Source organism: Capsicum annuum, chromosome 11 (genome assembly GCF_002878395.1).
Source record: "Capsicum annuum cultivar UCD-10X-F1 chromosome 11, UCD10Xv1.1, whole genome shotgun sequence".
Taxonomy (NCBI): domain Eukaryota; kingdom Viridiplantae; phylum Streptophyta; class Magnoliopsida; order Solanales; family Solanaceae; genus Capsicum; species Capsicum annuum.
The window spans coordinates 96,737,585-96,755,868 of NC_061121.1; positions in this window are offsets into that span (position 1 = coordinate 96,737,585).

Below are 18,284 nucleotides of genomic sequence, written 5' to 3' on the forward strand. Positions count from 1 at the left end.
ACTTTTGAGGAAAGAAGCAATTCAGAAAAGTATTAGAAAAGGCCTCCCATAAGGACAACTCCTCAATATTACCGTTATCTCTATCCCACTTCTCTACCATTGGTACACAATATCTTGGAGCCAATAAGTTGCAAATTCACCTCTTTCACATTAGTGGCTTACATCACTCTAAATATCTTCTCCATTTCATTCAAAAAACCCTAAGGATCCTCCTCCACCTTCACACCAATAAAAGTAGGAGGATTCATTTTATGAACTAGCCAACCCTTGTGGCCTCTACAAATAGAACACCAGATGCATCCCGCTCAACCTGAGCAGCAACCAACTGAGCAATAGTATAAATTGACTAATAGAATTTTGCATTAGTCACCTCACCTTGAGGAGGACTAGTAGAAATCGGAGGAACTCCAGAACAATCAAGGATAGGACCCTGATATTGAGTGAGAACTCCAGATGTAGGATGTACTCCATCAACATCGTCCCCAGATTGGACAAAAGGATTTCCTTGTATTCCAGATCGACGAGGCATGATCTGAAAAAGTAAACCAATAAGGATTAGAGAAAATTCTTGGACTTAGACTCCAAGCTTGAAAATAGAATACCAAGAAAGTGAAACACTCCTAAGTGTCCTGTAGACTCTCTGTAATGAGTGTGGCGCGCTACACACCCCAAAAAGAGACTCTACTAGACACGACTTTTTAGACTCCTAATTAACCCTAAACCTAAAGCTCTGATACCAACTTGACATGACCCAACCAGGGGCCTTATTATAATAGGCATCCCAAGTCCAATCGAGATTGGACACCACCCTCGTTACCCAACCCAACCTCCAGCCTCCTATCCTGAGTTGACTGAATATCAACTATATACCAAGATAGCATCATGATACAAATTACAAACTTTGGGATAGGTCTATTACCGAGACCGACCCAATCGTGTCCAACCATCTGAACCCATCTGATAACCTAAATCAACCAAACCATAATCTTATAATCCAAAAAAAAAGAGGATGGAACAACTAATAATATAGTTAATCAGTGTAAGCCCCAATACCAATGCCGATACTAAGCTGACACCCTTACCGATCCCCCCCATACAAACCCATAGTAGTTCCATATAAGCCTCTAACCAAAAGAATACCAAAATTCAGTTGGGACATGCCCCCAACCATAGCCAAAACTAATATCCATAAATGAAGCAAAATATGAAATAACATCCATAAAATGGAGCCTTTTGGAAAGATAGAAGCTCACCACTTCAATGTAGTAGCTGATCTTGAATGTCCAATAGCTAAGTAGGAGAAGTAGATGGGCCGATTCTTGCATCGCCTGGGGATACAGCGGCCCAAATATGGTCGGGAAAGGGAACCGGGTTTTGATATGCATTGAAAACCATTTACTTGGGTATGTGAAGCTTAACCATCCTTAACCACCCATGGGCTAATGGGTCTAGTGTAACCCCCTGAACGGGCCTCGATGCATGTAGCCGCACAAACTGAAGATACCATATGAGTAAGGGATTCCCAAGTACCCTCACCCCCCATAATACACATGTACAATGTACTTAGAGGATTTCTGTGTACCTCATAGTATCATAAAAGGGTTGCCATGACCTACTCCTCATGTTGACAAACATGAGTTTCCAGTGTTCTCTCATTGAAATCCTACCTTCACGGATATCTATCACATCCCGCCATTATTGCCCAATTACAACCATTTCCAACCAACTAAACTATTGTTATTAACCGAGGCTATAAATAGTAGTATTGTTATACCATCTATACCTTGCATGTATTGTCCTTAGCCAAACCTTTTTGAGATCAAAGGAGTCCCATGTACCTATAGATCACATTACTTATTAAATTGGGGGAGTCCCATGTACCGCAAAAGTATTCCTTTATTATGCTTACTTGGGGGATTCCATTGTACCCCACAAGAATGATTGTTAAACCAAAACCATTCCATTTTGACCATTCTAGACCATTTAACCATTTAGGGTTCCATTACTAAGTTTAAACCATGCATAAGTTCAATTAAAATCCAACAATGTTGTGAAAACATTCTCATAGGCATTTTATCCAACATATTGGGGGTATAGTATTTCCAAAACCAAAGCTAATTACCAAATAACCATTCCTATGCAACCAATTATCCAAAACTACCATTAAAGCATATAAAAGCATAGTTAAAACATGGGAAAACCATAACCAAGCATTTAAACCAAAATCCCCAAATTATATTTGTAAACCCAAAACCATACAATAATCAAACCATGCCTTTAGTTGGAACTAACACTGAAAGAAGAGAACATGCCTTAAACCAAGAAGATGATGGAGAGAAATCACCAACACAAGTCCCAAATAATCCTTAAGATGAAACCCTAGCCTTCGTTTACCCAAAAGCCTTAGAGAGAATTGTAGAGTGTTTAAGAGAAGTTTCTAAGTATTAATGAATAGAATAATAGGGCAAATAACTTCCCAATAGGAATGTAAGTCATGCGGCCTTATTACGTTAAGTGGGAAAATGACCAGATTTCCCTCACTTAAACTCCCCAAAATCTCATCAAGTGGGTATAACTATTCATACCAGTCGCACCCTCCAATACGAGTGGTACCCACCACTCATACCCAAGGCTATCTCTCTTGGAACCAACACTGTCTAAGTTATGACTCACCCTAAACTACATTGTTTACAAGTATACAACTAGTACCAATGATCCGAACCCCTGGTAGAATAGAATCCCAAGATGATTGAACACATACCACCATATAAGTCCATGGTATGACTTATACCCTGGCTTACGGCTCTTGGTAAGCCACTTGTACTCAGATCCAACTTATGTTACCAAGCCTAAGATTAATGAAGTAACTAAACAACCCGTATCCATCGATAAGACTCAACCACCCACGTCGTATCCATTCTAAAATCTAAATCCAACCTACCAACCAACAATAGTCAACATATGACTAACCCATACCATTCGTGTACTAGTCATTTCCCCTAGTCGTATCCTGTGCAGAGACCAGAAATCTAAGAAATTTTATAAGGGCCATAAATCCTGGGTGTTACACGCGTGGGGATACAACCTCCCAAAGATGGGTTAGCGAGTGAACGCTAGCATGAATTTAGGATAAAGATAAAATAATGAGATCCAGTAAAACAAAGTAAACCAACCATATGCATACAACTATATATATATATTACTATGCTGAGAAAGGGAATTGGGTTTAGCATGTATTTAAAAGCATTAACCTGGGTATGTGTAGCTTAACCATCCTAGAACCACCCACGGCCTATATGGGTCCAGTATAACCCTCTTAATAGGCCCTAAAACATCTAGCTGCACGAACCAGAGATACCATAAGAGTAGGGGATTCCCAAGTACCCTTCGCTCTCCTTTATACATCTGTATAATGTACTTAGAGGATTTCCATGTAACTCATAGTATCATATTTGGTCGCTATGATCAACTCTCATGTCGGCAAATATGAGTTTCCAGTATCAGTTCATTGGAATCACACCTTCACGATTAGCTATCACACCATGCCATTATTTCCCAATTTAAACCATTAACATCCCGCCAAACCATTATTCCATTATTATTAACCAATGCTATAAGTAGTGGTATCATCATATTGACTATAGCTTGCAAGAAATGTCCTAGATGATCCTCTTAATGAAACCCTAGCCTTTCTTTACCTAAAAGCCTTAGAGGGAATTAGAGAGAGTTTCTAATTGTTTGAGATTAGAAAAATAGAGTAAATGATGTCCAAATAGTGATATAAGTTGTGGGGCCTTAAGTGATTAATTGGGGAAATGTCTAGATTACCCCCAACATAAATTGCTTAAATTTCACGTCAGATGGTGCGACTCCCCTGTACCAGTCGTAGCCTTCAATACGAGTGGTACCCACCACTCGTACCTTATGCCTCCCTCTTGGACCCAACACTGTCCAGCATACGACTTACCGCAAACCAAGTCGTACCCAGCCATACGACTTATACCTTAAAACCGTATCCCTGGTAGGATAGAACCAAAGAAAGTTTGAACACTATCTACCATATAAGTCAATGGTATGACTCGTACCTTATATTAAGGCTTATGGTGATCCATTCATGCTCCGATCCAAGTTAAATTACTAAGTCTCAGATTAAGTGAAGGAAACACCCAAACCATACGGCCCATCACCAACTATATGACTTATACCCACCAAGTCATACCCATTCCAGAAACTAATTCAACCTACTAACCAACACTGGCTAGCATACAACCAAGGGCATACCAACCATACCCCATCATGTGATTGGTACCCATAAGTCATATGATGCTAAGAAACAAGGAATCTAGGAAATTTTCTAAGGGTCCAAACCCAGGGTTTTTCAGTCTACCCACTAGGATCATTCATCCTCGAATGACGGACAATGTAGGTCAAACACAAGCATGATTTATTTGCATTATAAAGTATCAATCTAACCTTTATCAAAGTTAGAAAACAAAGATGTAATCAAGGATATATGCCTTCTGTACGAATATTTAAAGCTGAAAACAATTGTAGATATTTCGACTTCATGTCCGTTTTTCCTTCCCATGTAGCCTCTTCCACCTTATGGTTCCGCCATAAAACCTTAACTGATGCCACTTTTTTGGTCCATAAACGATAAACCTGTCGATCCAATATATCATCCGGGACCTCTTCATAAGACAGAATCTGAGATACCCAATCCTTCCAAAGGAACCACTGAAGAAGAATCACCAAGACACTTTCTCAACTTAGATTCATGAAATACTGGATGAATGAATCCCAAAACTAGAATTGGAACATAAGCCACGTTAGCAACCCTCCGTAAAATCGCATAAGGTCTAATATACCGGGGACTGAGCTTTCTTTTTTTACCCAACCAAATCACTCCCTTCATGGGAGATACCCTTATGAATGCCCTATCCCTAACCTCAAACTCTAAGTCTCTATGCCTTACATCTGCATAAGACTTTTAGCGAATTTGGGAAGCCCTAAGCCTACCTATATCGAATCACCTTTACCTTCTCAATAGCCTGATAAACTAAATCCAAACTGGACATATCTACCTCACCAATCTTTAACCATCCAATATGAGATAAATACCTCCTACCAGAAAATGCCTCAAAAGGGGTCATCCTAATGCTAGAATAATAGCTATTGTTGTAAGCAAACTCTACCAAAGGTAGATGCTCAACCCAATTTCCACCATAATCAATGACCCACATACAAAGCATGTCATCCAATGTCTAAATAGTCCTCTCTGCTTGTGCATCCATCTGCAGATGAAAAACAGTACTCAGACTAACCTCAGTACCCAACCCTTTTTGAAAAGACCACCAAAAATGAGATGAAAACTATGTACCATGATTAGAGATAATCGAAATAGGTACCCTGTTCAGCTTTACAATCTCATGAAGATACAAACACGCACATTCCTCAGCCGAAAAGTTAGTTCTCACTAGTAAGAAGTGAGAGGACTTTTTCATTCAATCCACTACGAGCCAAACCAAATCAAATTGGTTTCAAGATTGAGGAAGATCGGTAATGAAATCCATATTGATTACCTCCCATTTCCATTCAAGAAACTCAATTTACTGATACAACCCTCCAGGCTTCATGCGCTCAACCTTGACTTGTTAGCACACCATACACTTGGCCATAAAATCAGCACATCCCTCTTCATACCATTCTTCCAATACATATCCTTGAGATCATGATACATTTTAATCAAATAGGGATGAACCACACAACTTAATTCATACACCTCAGCCAATATCCTTCATCACAAACCATCGATATCAGGAACACATAACCTTCCTTAGTACCTCAAGTACCATCACCGCTAATCTCAAACACCATCACCTTTTGACCACCAACATCACCCTTGATTTTCATTAAGATTGGATCACGAATTTGGTTTTTCTTGATTTCTGCACCAAAAGATGATTGAACCACTTCTTGAACCATCACACCACCATCATTGGAGTCCAACGGACGAACTCTAAGATTAGCTAAACAGTGAATATCCTTCACCAATTCTCACTTATCCTTATCTATATGAGCTAAACTCCCTATGGACAACCTTCTAAGAATATCAACAACCATGTTAGCTTTACCTGGGTAGTAGTGAAGGCTCATATCATAGTCCTTGAGAAGCTTTAACCATATTCTCTTCCTGATACTTAGCTCCTTCTGAGTAAACACATACTATGGACTCTTATGATTAGAAAATACGTCCACGTACACTCTATATAAATAATGCCGCCAAATTTTTAAAGCAGAAACCACCACTAAAAGCTCCAAATCATGAGAAGGATAATTCCTCTCATGTACCTTTAATTTTCTGGAAGTATAGGCAATCACCTTCCCATGTTGTATCAAAACACAACCAATTCCCACTCGAGATGCATCACAATAAAACACAAACCACTCATTACCTTCAGGCAATTTAAAAATTAGAGCCGAAGTTAGCTTATCCTTCAGCTTCTTGAAACTACTTTCACAAGAATCTGACCAAGAAAACTTTAACTTTTTCTGAGTCAACTTAGTCAATAGGGCAGCTATCATCCAGAAATATTCCATGAACCACCTATAATACCTAGATAAACCCAAGAAGCTCTGAATGTCGGTTGGAGTCGTGGTTCTAGGCCATCGCTTAACCACAACCATCTTTTGTGGATCCACTATGTTCCCTCACTAGAAATAATATGACCAAGAAAAGTTACAACATTCAACAAAATCTCACATTTGGAGAACTTGTCATATAACTGCTGCTCCTTTAAGGCCTGCAATACTATATGGAAGTGATCTGCATGATCCACCTCACTCTTAGAATATACCAAGATGTCATCAATGAACAAAATGATAAAAAGATTCAGAAATTGCCTAAAAACCCTATTCATAAAATCCATAAATATTGTCGGGGCATTAATCAAACCGAATGACATAACCAAGAACTCAACGTGCCTATTTTGAGTATGAAAAGTTGTCTTAGGGATATCCATCTCCCTAATCTTACGTTGATGATACCTAGACCGAAGATCTATCTTAGAAAAAATAAGTCATCTATCCTTGGGAGAGGATACTTGTTCTTAACCATTACGTTATTCAACTGCCGATAGTCAATGCACATCCAAAGAGAACTATCTTTCTTTTGCACAAATAACACTGGTTCACCCCACGAGGATACACTAGGAAGGGTGAAACCCTTATCCAAAAGATCCTTAAGTTGCTCTTTGAGTTCCCTTAACTCAGCCAAATCTATTCTATAAGGAGGAATAGATATTAGACGAGTGTTCGAAACCAAATCAATACCAAACTCAATCTCCCTATCTCGAGGAACACCAGGAAGATCATCCAAAAAGACCTTAGGAAACTCAATTACCATCAAAACCAAATGTAAAGAAGGACCTTCCGAATTAGAATCTTTAACCCAGGCCAAATGATAGAGACACCCTCTAGAGATTAAACTTTGAGTTCTAAGATAAGAAATAAGTCTCCCTCTAGGATCTATTTTACCACCCTCCTACTCAACTGGTTCACCAAATAACCTAATGACAACCTTATGGGTTCGATAATCTAAGGATGTATAACAAAAGTGTAACCAATCCATCCTCAGAATAACATCAAAATCCACCATATCCAGTTTAAACAGATCTACCAAGGTCTGCTTGCTACCCACAGCTACCACACATACCCTATAGACTTTTTTAGCAATAATCGAGTCACCTATCGAGGTAGAAATAGAAAAAGAACCCGAAACAACCTCAAGATCAAAATCAAAACATACAACCACATATGGAGTTACATAAAGAAAGTGAACCTCAGATCAAGTAAACAATACACATCATGAGAAAAGAATTATAACATACTAGCCATGACATCAGGTGATACCTCAGATTTCTGCTGAGTAGCAAAAGTATATAACCTATTCTGACCTGTACCAATACCAGAAGTAGAAAATGATGGAGAAGTAGCACCTTTGTTGCATGAGTAGAAGATGAAGCAACCAGAGCCTTACTCGCTCTCGAAGCACACTTACCAACTGGAAAGTTTCTAAGTATATGGCATGGTTGACCATATTTGAAATACTTATCCCTTCCCTCATAATAGATTCCCCTATGCAACATACCATAGAACTAACAAGGAGGGCATGATGAGGTCGACTGAGCCCCACTTAACTGAGTTTCGGGACCCTGTGCCTGGAAATTATCACCACCTTGCTGATGCCTATCACCCAATTGCTTCAGGTAAGGGGCACTAGTTGTAGAGAAGGAACCAGAACTCCCCCACTTTTTCTTTGTCCATTTATCTCCATCTCAACTAATTTGTTATTGAGCACCACCTTGTTCAGAAGATCTAAACTTCTTACCCTTCTTTTCCCCAAACTCAATAAATTTTCTCTTTTTCTCCTCTACTTGTTGCATATGAACCACAATCCTAGAAATATCCATTTCCTTGATCAACAATGCAGTCTTGCTTTCAAGAATCAAATCCTGAGATAGTCTAAAAGTGAAATTTCTCATCCTTGCCCTCATATCAGACACCAACTCTGGAGCATATCTTGATAGCTAATAAAATTTCAAGAAATATTCCTTGATAGATATTTTCACTTGCCTCAGATTAATAAATTTCTCCACCTTTGCTTCCCTCAACCCTTGAGAAAAGAAGCGAGCTTTTAGAGAAAGTCTCCCACAAAGTTGACTCCTTAATATCACCTCTCACCCTATCCCACTTCTCATACTATTAGTTTTCTACATCCTTAAGCTAGTAAGCAATAATTTACCCCTTCCACATTCGTGGCCTGTATTACCCTGAAGATTTTCTTCTTTTCATCCAAGAAACCCTGAGGATCCTCCTCCATCTTCACATTAATAAAAGCAGAGGATTTATCTTCATAAATTGGAAAAACCTTGTGGCCTCAGCAGATGAAACACTAGATTATCCCGTTCAGCCTGAATAGCAACCAGTTGAGTAATAACATGAATCGATTGGCAAATTTCCACATTAGTTACCTCACCCTAAGGAGGATTAGTAGCAACTTGTGGAACTCCAAAAATATCAAGGACTAGGCCCTTAGACCGAGTATGGATCCCCTGGGTAGATCGTGCCCATCAACATTATCCCCAGTTAGGACAGAAGAGTTACTTTACATCTCAGATCGTTGAGGCATAATTTAAAAGCGAACAAACAAGGATTAGAGAAGATTTTGAGACTTAGACTCCAAGCTTAAAAATAGAATACCAAGAAAGTGAAACATTTCTGAAATGCCTTATAGTCTCTTTCTTATGAGTATGGCGCACTACATACCCTTAAAGGAGACTCTACTCGACACGGCTTTATGGAATCCCGATTGAACATGAATCTAAAGCTCTAGTACCAATACGAACCAAACCAGGGCCTTATCGCAATGGGCATCCCAAGTTCATCCATGACCAGGGGCCACCCCTATTTTCCAACCTAACCTACAAATACGCATACCCTGAGTCAGATAAGCTCAGAACAATAACAAGATAGCATTTATTTTGATACCAGACTCTAGGATAGGTTTATAACTATGACCAACCCAAGCAATTCCAACCATCCATTGCCAACCAATAACCATAACTAAACCCATATAAAAACCAAGTTTATGTCCATGACATAACAAAAAAAATGAAACAATCATAAATTCAGTATAATGGTACCAATGCAGATACTAAGGATGACACCAATACCAACACTGTTCATTCCAATCCATAGTAGTGACACATGACTCTAACCAAAAGAAAAATAATATCTGGTTGGGACATGCCCCAGTCATAGCCAAAACCAATATCCATAAGATATCCAAAGTATGTAAAGACACCCATGGTATAAAATAAAGTCTTTCAGAATATGGAAGCTCACCACTTTAATCCAGTAGCTGATCCTAAATTTAATCATTAAGCAGGAGGAATAGAATGGTCGGTTCCTATATCGCATGGGGGAATAGCTACCCAAAGATGGGTTAACGGTTGAACGCTATTATGAACTCAGGATAAGAATAAAATAATGCCATATAGTAAAATAAATTAAACCAAACATATATATACAACCGTACATATATACATATATATATATATATATTTATAATTCGAGAAAGGGAACCAAGTTTAGCATACATTTAAAACCATTAACTAGGGTATGTGTAGCTTAACCATCCTAGAACCACCCACGGGCTATATGGGTCCAGTGTAACCCCTTGAACGGGCTCCGATGCATGTAGCCACATGAACTAGAGATACCATAAGAGTAGGGGATTCCCAAGTACCCTTCGTTGTACATGATACATATGTACAGTGTACTTAGAGGATTTCCGTGTACCTTATATTAACATATATAGTCACTATGACCAACCAATATGTCGGCAAACATGAGTTTCCAATGTCCATTCTTATATTGGCAAACATGAGTTTCCATGTCCCTCTATTGGACTCGCACCTTCACAGTTAGCTATCATACCCCACCATTATTTCCTAATTAAAACCATTACCATTCAACCAAACTATTATTCAATTATTATTAACCAAGGCTATAAGTAGTGGTATCATTATACCGACTATAGCTCGCAAAAAATATCCTTAGCCAACCTTTTTATGTAAAGGTATTCCTATATACCCATAGATTACATTATCAAGTCAACTTGGAGGGATACCGTGTACCCCATAAGTGTTCCATTATAAGTTTGCTTGGGGTAATCCTATGTACCCCACAGGTGCTTCATTAATATATTTACTTGGGGGATTCCCTTGTACTCCTTAAGAAAATTTAATTAACCATAACAATGACCACCAAACCTTACTATTCAACCATTCCAAACCATTTAAACCATTTATGCCATTTAGGGTTTCCATTATAAATCTATACCATGCAATAGTTCCATTAAAAGTCCAATAATAAAGTAAAAGCATTATCATAGGCATTTTATCAAACATGTTAGGGGCATAGTGTTTAAACCAAATTCAGTTACCAATTTACCATTCCCATGCAACCAATTGTCCAAACCACCATTAAAGTATGTGAAAACATAATTGAAACATGAGAAAACCATAACCATACCAAAACCCCAACATATATTTAAAAACCCCAAAACTATACAATAATCATTCTATGAAAACATTGTATAAAACATGCCTTTAGTTGGAACTAACAATGAGAGAGAAGTACATAGCTTAGATTATGAAGATGATGGACAGAAATCACCTGTAGAAGCCCCAAATTGATCCTCTAGATAAAACCCTAGCCTTTTTTTACCCAAGAGCCTTAGAGAGAATTAGAGAGAGTTTTTATGTGTTTTAGATTAAAATAATATGGTAAATGATGTCCAAATAGTGATATAAGTCGTAGGGCCTTAAGTGGTTAAGTGGGGAAATATCCCAATTACCCCCAACTTAAACTGCTTAAAATTCCCGACAGATGGTACGACTCCCCTATACCAATAACACCCTTCAATATGAGTGGTACCCACCACTCGTACCCTAGGACTCCCCCTTAGTCCCAATATTATTCAACATATAACTTACCTAAACTAAGTCATACCCAACCATACGACTAGTACCCTAAAAATTGTATCCTTAGCAAGATAAAACCAAAGGAAGTTTGAACACTGTCTACCATATGAGTCAATGGTACAACTCGTACCCTATATTTTGGCTCATGATGAGACACTCGTACTCAGATCTAATTTAAGTTACTAAATCTCAAATTAAGTGAAGGAAAAACCCAAACTATACGACCCTTCACCAACCATAGGACCTATACCCACCAAATCGTACCCATTCTAAAAACCAATTTAACCCACCAACCAACACTGGCTAGCATACGACTAAGTGCATACCAACCGTACCCCATCATATGACTGGTAACCACAAGTCGTATGATGTCCAAAAACCAGGAATCTAGAAAATTTTCTAAGGTTCCAAACCAAGGGTGTTTCAATAATAGTAGAACATATTGTTATTTAGCCGCATCTTCTTCTGTCATGATTGGCCTATGTGGCATCTCTCTATGACCACCATTTAATTTACTATTTTTTCTCCTTATTTTTCTTTTATTAATAAAGCATCTCTCTATGACCACCATTTAATTTACTATTTTTTCTCCTTATTTTTTCTTTTATTTATTTTATTAATCAATTTATTAATTAATTAAAAAAGCTATCATATTCTTACACCATAACATTTGAAATTGATCTAGATACTATATTTTTTAGTTAATAATAAAAGGGTAGTACATGTTGTGTATGTGAGAATGGAGCATTTTTTTAACGATTGTACTTGGACCACTGAAGTGAGTGGTAAGTTAGCAATCTGGTCAGGCTTCCAATTTCATCAGCTATAATTGGTTATGATACTAAGATTTTGAGTACTGAAGCAACATCTAGTACATACAGTAATTATCATATTAAAAAGGATATTGAATCTAATGATAGCAACTATAAAGTACTGAGTTTGTGATTCTATACAAAGTCAAGTAGTATACAGAGTTAAGCAGTAAAGAACACTCATCTCAGTGGAATATTCATTACTGGGTATTTTGTTGTTTATGTTATTGTTGTTGATGCTGGTTTTGGATTAGGCTCTAATTTTACTTTTCTCAGACAAAGCCAAAGCGCTTCCCAGAGAAACTGACATGTATCAATTAGTTTTATGACACAAAAAAGAAATGCTAAAAATGGAACTTTATTCTCTATTTATAACATCCCAATCTGACCAACCATGCCAAGATATAGTCATTTATAGCGTAATGGATATATTTCTGATTCATCTTTAAAAGAAGATAGGTTTTTAATTCTTTATCACTTCATTGAACATAATTTACAAGCTAAGAGAATAACAAGAAAAAGAAAATAGAATATAGACCGAATATCCCCTCTCTATAAAAATGAAATGTCATGACCCAAAAGCAAGGCGTCACAATGGCACTTGTCATGATGAACCTTGATAAGTAATTCTATCACCTAAAATAATACACAAGGGGGGAAAAGACAATAATGACCGCAAGGTAAGGCTTTGTGAATGATGCCGAACCGTATAATATCTCAAATGCGGGGGAATTAGACCAAAATACCTTACATTTCCAAAACTTGGTGTCAATAGTGTAAGAACTACTAATATAATTTGAGAATTCAATACAAGGACAACCAAATAGGATATAACTGTCTCTGAAATACAATAAAGGCATAGACTAATATAGATAAGATAGAAGTGAACTTCAGACTCCTAAAATCAATCACTACCTTGAAAAATCTAATAGTTGCTTGAATCTACCAAGGTGGGGTGCACTCAAACTAGGACCTGGACTGAAAGAGTACAGTAGGCATGAGTACGGTCCACTTATACTTAGTAGGTATCATAGGATGACTGAGGAAAATAGATAATAAAACATACAAAATACACATGAAGGGCACGCCACCTACAATTTAAAAATGTCCCACAATGGTAGCCCATACGTTTGCACTAATAATTTAATAATATCCACGTATAATACAACAAAGCACCAGACAAGAACACAAGTATACATTTATACCACACCGTGCATAGTGGTAGCTTTAGTGCACCGGGCTACCCTTTTATGAGCAAAAGAATGAGGAGAACACTATATATGAAAGCATCAAGTACAAGTAAAAGAATATAGATGTATAAGTAACAAGTCAAAATAGAATATAAAATCATATTACAAGAATAATAAAGCAAATATGATAAACATAATAATAATGATGATGTAATTCATGAGGTTGTTGCATAACCTCGATATTGTCGCACAACCTTTGAGACCATCGTACAGTTTTAGCTATGGTTGAGGGCATGTCCCGACCAAATATTCTTGGATTGTTTTAGAGGTTTTGTATAGACAAACTATGGGATTGGGTATGTTATGGAATGGAATTATTATGTTATAATTGTGGTTTGGTTTGGACGATTTGACTTGGTTGGGTTGGTCTCGGATATAGACGTATCCCAAAGTCATTATATTTTAAATTACTCTATCTTGTTATATGTTTGAAATTTATCCGACTCAGGGTATATGTTAGTTGGTTGGATTGGGTATTAGGGGTATTCTTTGGTTCTTATTGGACATGAGATGCCTATTACAACTAAGCCCTAGTTCAGGTCATGTCAAGCTGGTATCAGAGCCCTAAGTTCATGGCTAATTAAGAGTCTACAAATTCATATGGAATATAGTCTCTTTTAAGAGTGTGTAGTATGCCATACTCATAAGGGAAAGGCTGCAAGGTATTTAGGAATATTTCTTTTTCTTGTATTCTATTTTTGATCTGTAGATTCTAAGGTCCTGAATTCTCCTCTAATTCTAGTTTGTTCATTTTTCAGATCATACTTCCTTGATGATCTAAAGTTCACAAAAACTTCTCCATCCCAACTGAGGATAATGTTGATGGGACACGTTATACTGATTGGGTCCATACCCAATCTAGGGGTCCAGTTCCTGATTGTCCTGGAGTTTTGTTGGTTCTCTTTAGTTCTCCTCTGGCTCCTCAGTCTGATGTGATGAATGCTGAGTTTTATCAATCTATCCATATGTTGGCATAATTGGTGGCTTCTCAGTCTGAGTGTGATATTCTTATTACTCTATTTTCTTAGGCCACAAGGGTTGGCCAGTTCATGAGATTGAATTCTCTGACCTTTATAGGTGTTAAGGTTGAGAAGGATCCTCAAGGTTTTTTAGATGAGATAGAAAAGATTTTTTGTGCTATGCATGCCACTAATATGAAGGGCGTAGAGTTTGCCACCCATCAGCTAAGAGATATGGCATACCAGTGGTATGAGGAGTGGGATCAATCAAGGGGTGACAATGCTGAGTTATCTCTATGGGAGGATTTTTCTAATGCTTCCAAGATTGCTTCTTTCCTCATGAGTTGAAGGAAGCAAAGTCAAAAGAGTTTTTAAATCTGAAGCAAAGTAAGATGTTAGTAAAGTAATTTACCTTGAAGTTTCACCAGTTATCGTGTTATGCTCTGAAGTTGGTTTCTAGCATGAGGGCTAGAATGAGGAAGTTTGCGTCTGGTTTATCCCAAAAGTTGTTCTTAGAAAATAAGGCTCCCTTGTTAAATAATTATATGGATATCTCCAGGTTGGTGGTATACATACTGCAGGTGGAGGAAGAAAAAAGGAAGCAGGATAAGTTTAGTGAGAGGCAGGGGTAGAACTTTAGGTCTTTTAAGCTTAGTAGCAGAGATGGTCGTAAGTGTCCAAAGAAAAAGTGGGAAGTTTTGGTTCTTTCTCCATGGCTAGTACTCCCTACCTAAATTCATTGGGTGATCATTGGTCTCAATATGGCAATTAGTTTTAGCCACAGAGTGCCCAATCTTAGGCTAGCGAGGCTCAGTCGGCTCCATCCCACTCTCCTTATAGATTTTATGGGTGGTCGAACTATGGGTTCTATGAGGAAGGGAAGTATAGATATTTTTATTATGGTCAGATAGGTCATATATAGTGTGACTTTCATTCTAGAATGGCTTCTGGGGATAAAAAGGTTTCTTTTGCCTCTTCATTTGTTCCTTCACCAAAGAGTATTGTTTCTGCATCTGTTTCTGCTTCTGGTATCGGCGCTGGCTAGAATCGCTTATATTATCTTATGTCTCATCTATATTTTGAGGCATCTCCTGATGTCGTTACTGGTATATCAAAACACTTCTCCGATAATGTGTACTGTTTACTTGATCCAAGGTCCTCTCTTTCTTTTGTGACCCTATTTGTGGTTGCTAAAAGAGTATATAGGGGGTGTATGGCATCTATTAGTAGTAGATAAACTCTTGTGGATTTGATAGAGTTAGATATGGTTGACTTTGATGTCATATTAGGGATGGATTAGTTGTATTTGTCTTATGCTTATTTATATTGTCGGACCCATAAGGTCATGTTTAAATTCCCTAATGAGTTGGTCATTATATGGAAAGAGGGTTCTTTAGTTCCTAAGAGAAGGTTCAACTCATATCTTAGAGCCCCAAATTGATTTCCAAGGGGTGTTTGTCTCATTCGATCCAGGTTAAAGATTTTAACTCAGAAGGTCCTTCTCTGGAATCCATTCCAGTGGTGAATGAGTTTACTGAGGTTTTCCCTAATGATCTTCCTGATATTCATCCAGATAGGGAAATTGATTTTGGGATTGGTCTTATTTTGGACACTCATCCTATCTTTATCCCTCCTTATAGAATAGCTTCGGTTGAGTTAAAGGAGCTTAAGGAGCAATTGAAGGATCTCTTAGATTAAATTTTTATCTATCCTAGTGTGTCTTCTTAGGGCACTACTGTGTTGTACGTGCATAAAAAAGATGGTTCCCTTCAGATGTCTATTGATTACCTTCAGTTAAATAAGGTGACTGTAAAGAATAAGTATCATCTTCCCAAGATAGCTAAAATATTTGATAAGATTCAAGGTGCGAAGTATTTCTTTAAGTTTGATCTTAGGTCAGGTTATCATTAGCTTAAGATTAGGGAATTGGATATCCCTAAGACTACTTTCAGGACCCTTTATGGTCATTATGAGTTCCTAGTTATGTCTTTTGGGTTGACCAATGCTCCAACAACGTTTATGGATTTGACGAATAGGGTCTTCCATCAATTTTTGGATTTGTTCGTCACTGTTTTCATTGATGATATTCTGATATACTCTAAAAGTAAGGTGGATCCTATCGATTACCTCGGTGCTATACTGTAGACCTTGAAGGATCAACTCTTATATACCAAGTTCTCAAAGTGTAAGTTTTGGTTGAAGGTTGTGACTTTTCTTTGTCATGTTATCTCTAGTGAAGGGATCATGGTGGATCCATAAAAGGTTTCAGTGGTTAAGAAGTGTCCTAGACCTACAACTCAAACTGATATTCAAAGCTTCTTGGGTTTAGCTCATTACTACAGGAAATTCGAGGTACATTTTAAGAAGTTGACTTTATCCAATGATTTTTTCCCTGCCCTAGGGTAATGATGATTTTATTGTGTATTGTGATGTGTGTCGTATGGGACTTGGTTAAGTGTTGATGTAGCATAGTAGGGTGGTGGCCTATGTTTCTTAGCAGTTAAAAGTGTATGAAAAGAACTACCTTACTCATGATTTGGAGTTGTTAGTGGTGGTATTTGCATTAAAGATTTCACATCACTATCTCTATAGGGTTCATGTTGACATATTTTCTGATCATAAGAGCCTACAGTATGTATTTACACAAAAAAAGTTAAATCTCAGGTAAAGGAGGTGGCTTGAGTTGCTGAAAGACTACGATATGAGTCTCTATTACCACCCAGGTAATTAACACACTTGATGATGCTCTTAGCAGGTTATCTATGGGGAGTCTACCTCATGTGGATGAGGATAAGTGGGAGTTGGTGACGGACATTCTCCGTTTGGCTAACCTTGGAGTCATATTATGCTATTCATCCTCGTTCTATGAAGATGGATTAAGGGAAAGAATTTTGTCCGAATCTCATGGATTTTGTTATGCTATTCATCCTGGTTCTACAAAGATGTATCATGATCATAAGGAGTTCTATTGGTGGAATAATATGAAGTGAGATATGTCTAACTTTGTGGCTAAGTGCATGGTGTGTCAACAAGTGAAAGTTGAGCACATAAGACCTAAAGGTTGGTACCAAGAGATTGAGTTTCCCAAATGGAAGTAGGAGGTAATTAACATAGATTTCATTACTGATCTTTCTGGATCTCAGAATCAATGTGATTCAATTTGGGTCATTATGGATAGTATGACCAAGTTCGCTCACTTTTTGCCTGTGATGACTAGTTATTCGACTGAGGATTATGCCAAGTTGTATCTTGTAGAGATCGTGAAGTTGCATGGTGCTCCAATTTCTATCATTTCAGATCATGGTACTCTGTTCTTATCTCATTTTTGGTGATTATTTTAGAAAGGTTTAGGAACTAAGGTGTGCCTTAGTATCACTTTTCGCCCGTAGTCGGATGGATAAAAGGAGAGGACCATTTAGACATTGGAATATATGCTTCGTACTTGTGTGATTGACTATGGTGGTAGTTCGGTTGACCATCTTCCTCTTATAGATTTTGCTTATAATAATAATTATTATCACTCTAGCATTGGTATGGCTCTTTTTGAGAAGTTGTATGGTAGGAGATGTCGTTCTCCTATTGGGTGGTATGAGGTTGGTAAGGGTAAGTTGTTTGGCCCTGATTTGGTTAACCAAGACTTGGAAAAAGTGAAGGTAATTCTTGATGGGTTGAGAGCCACTCAAAGTAGCCAAAAGTCCTATGCAGATGTGAGGC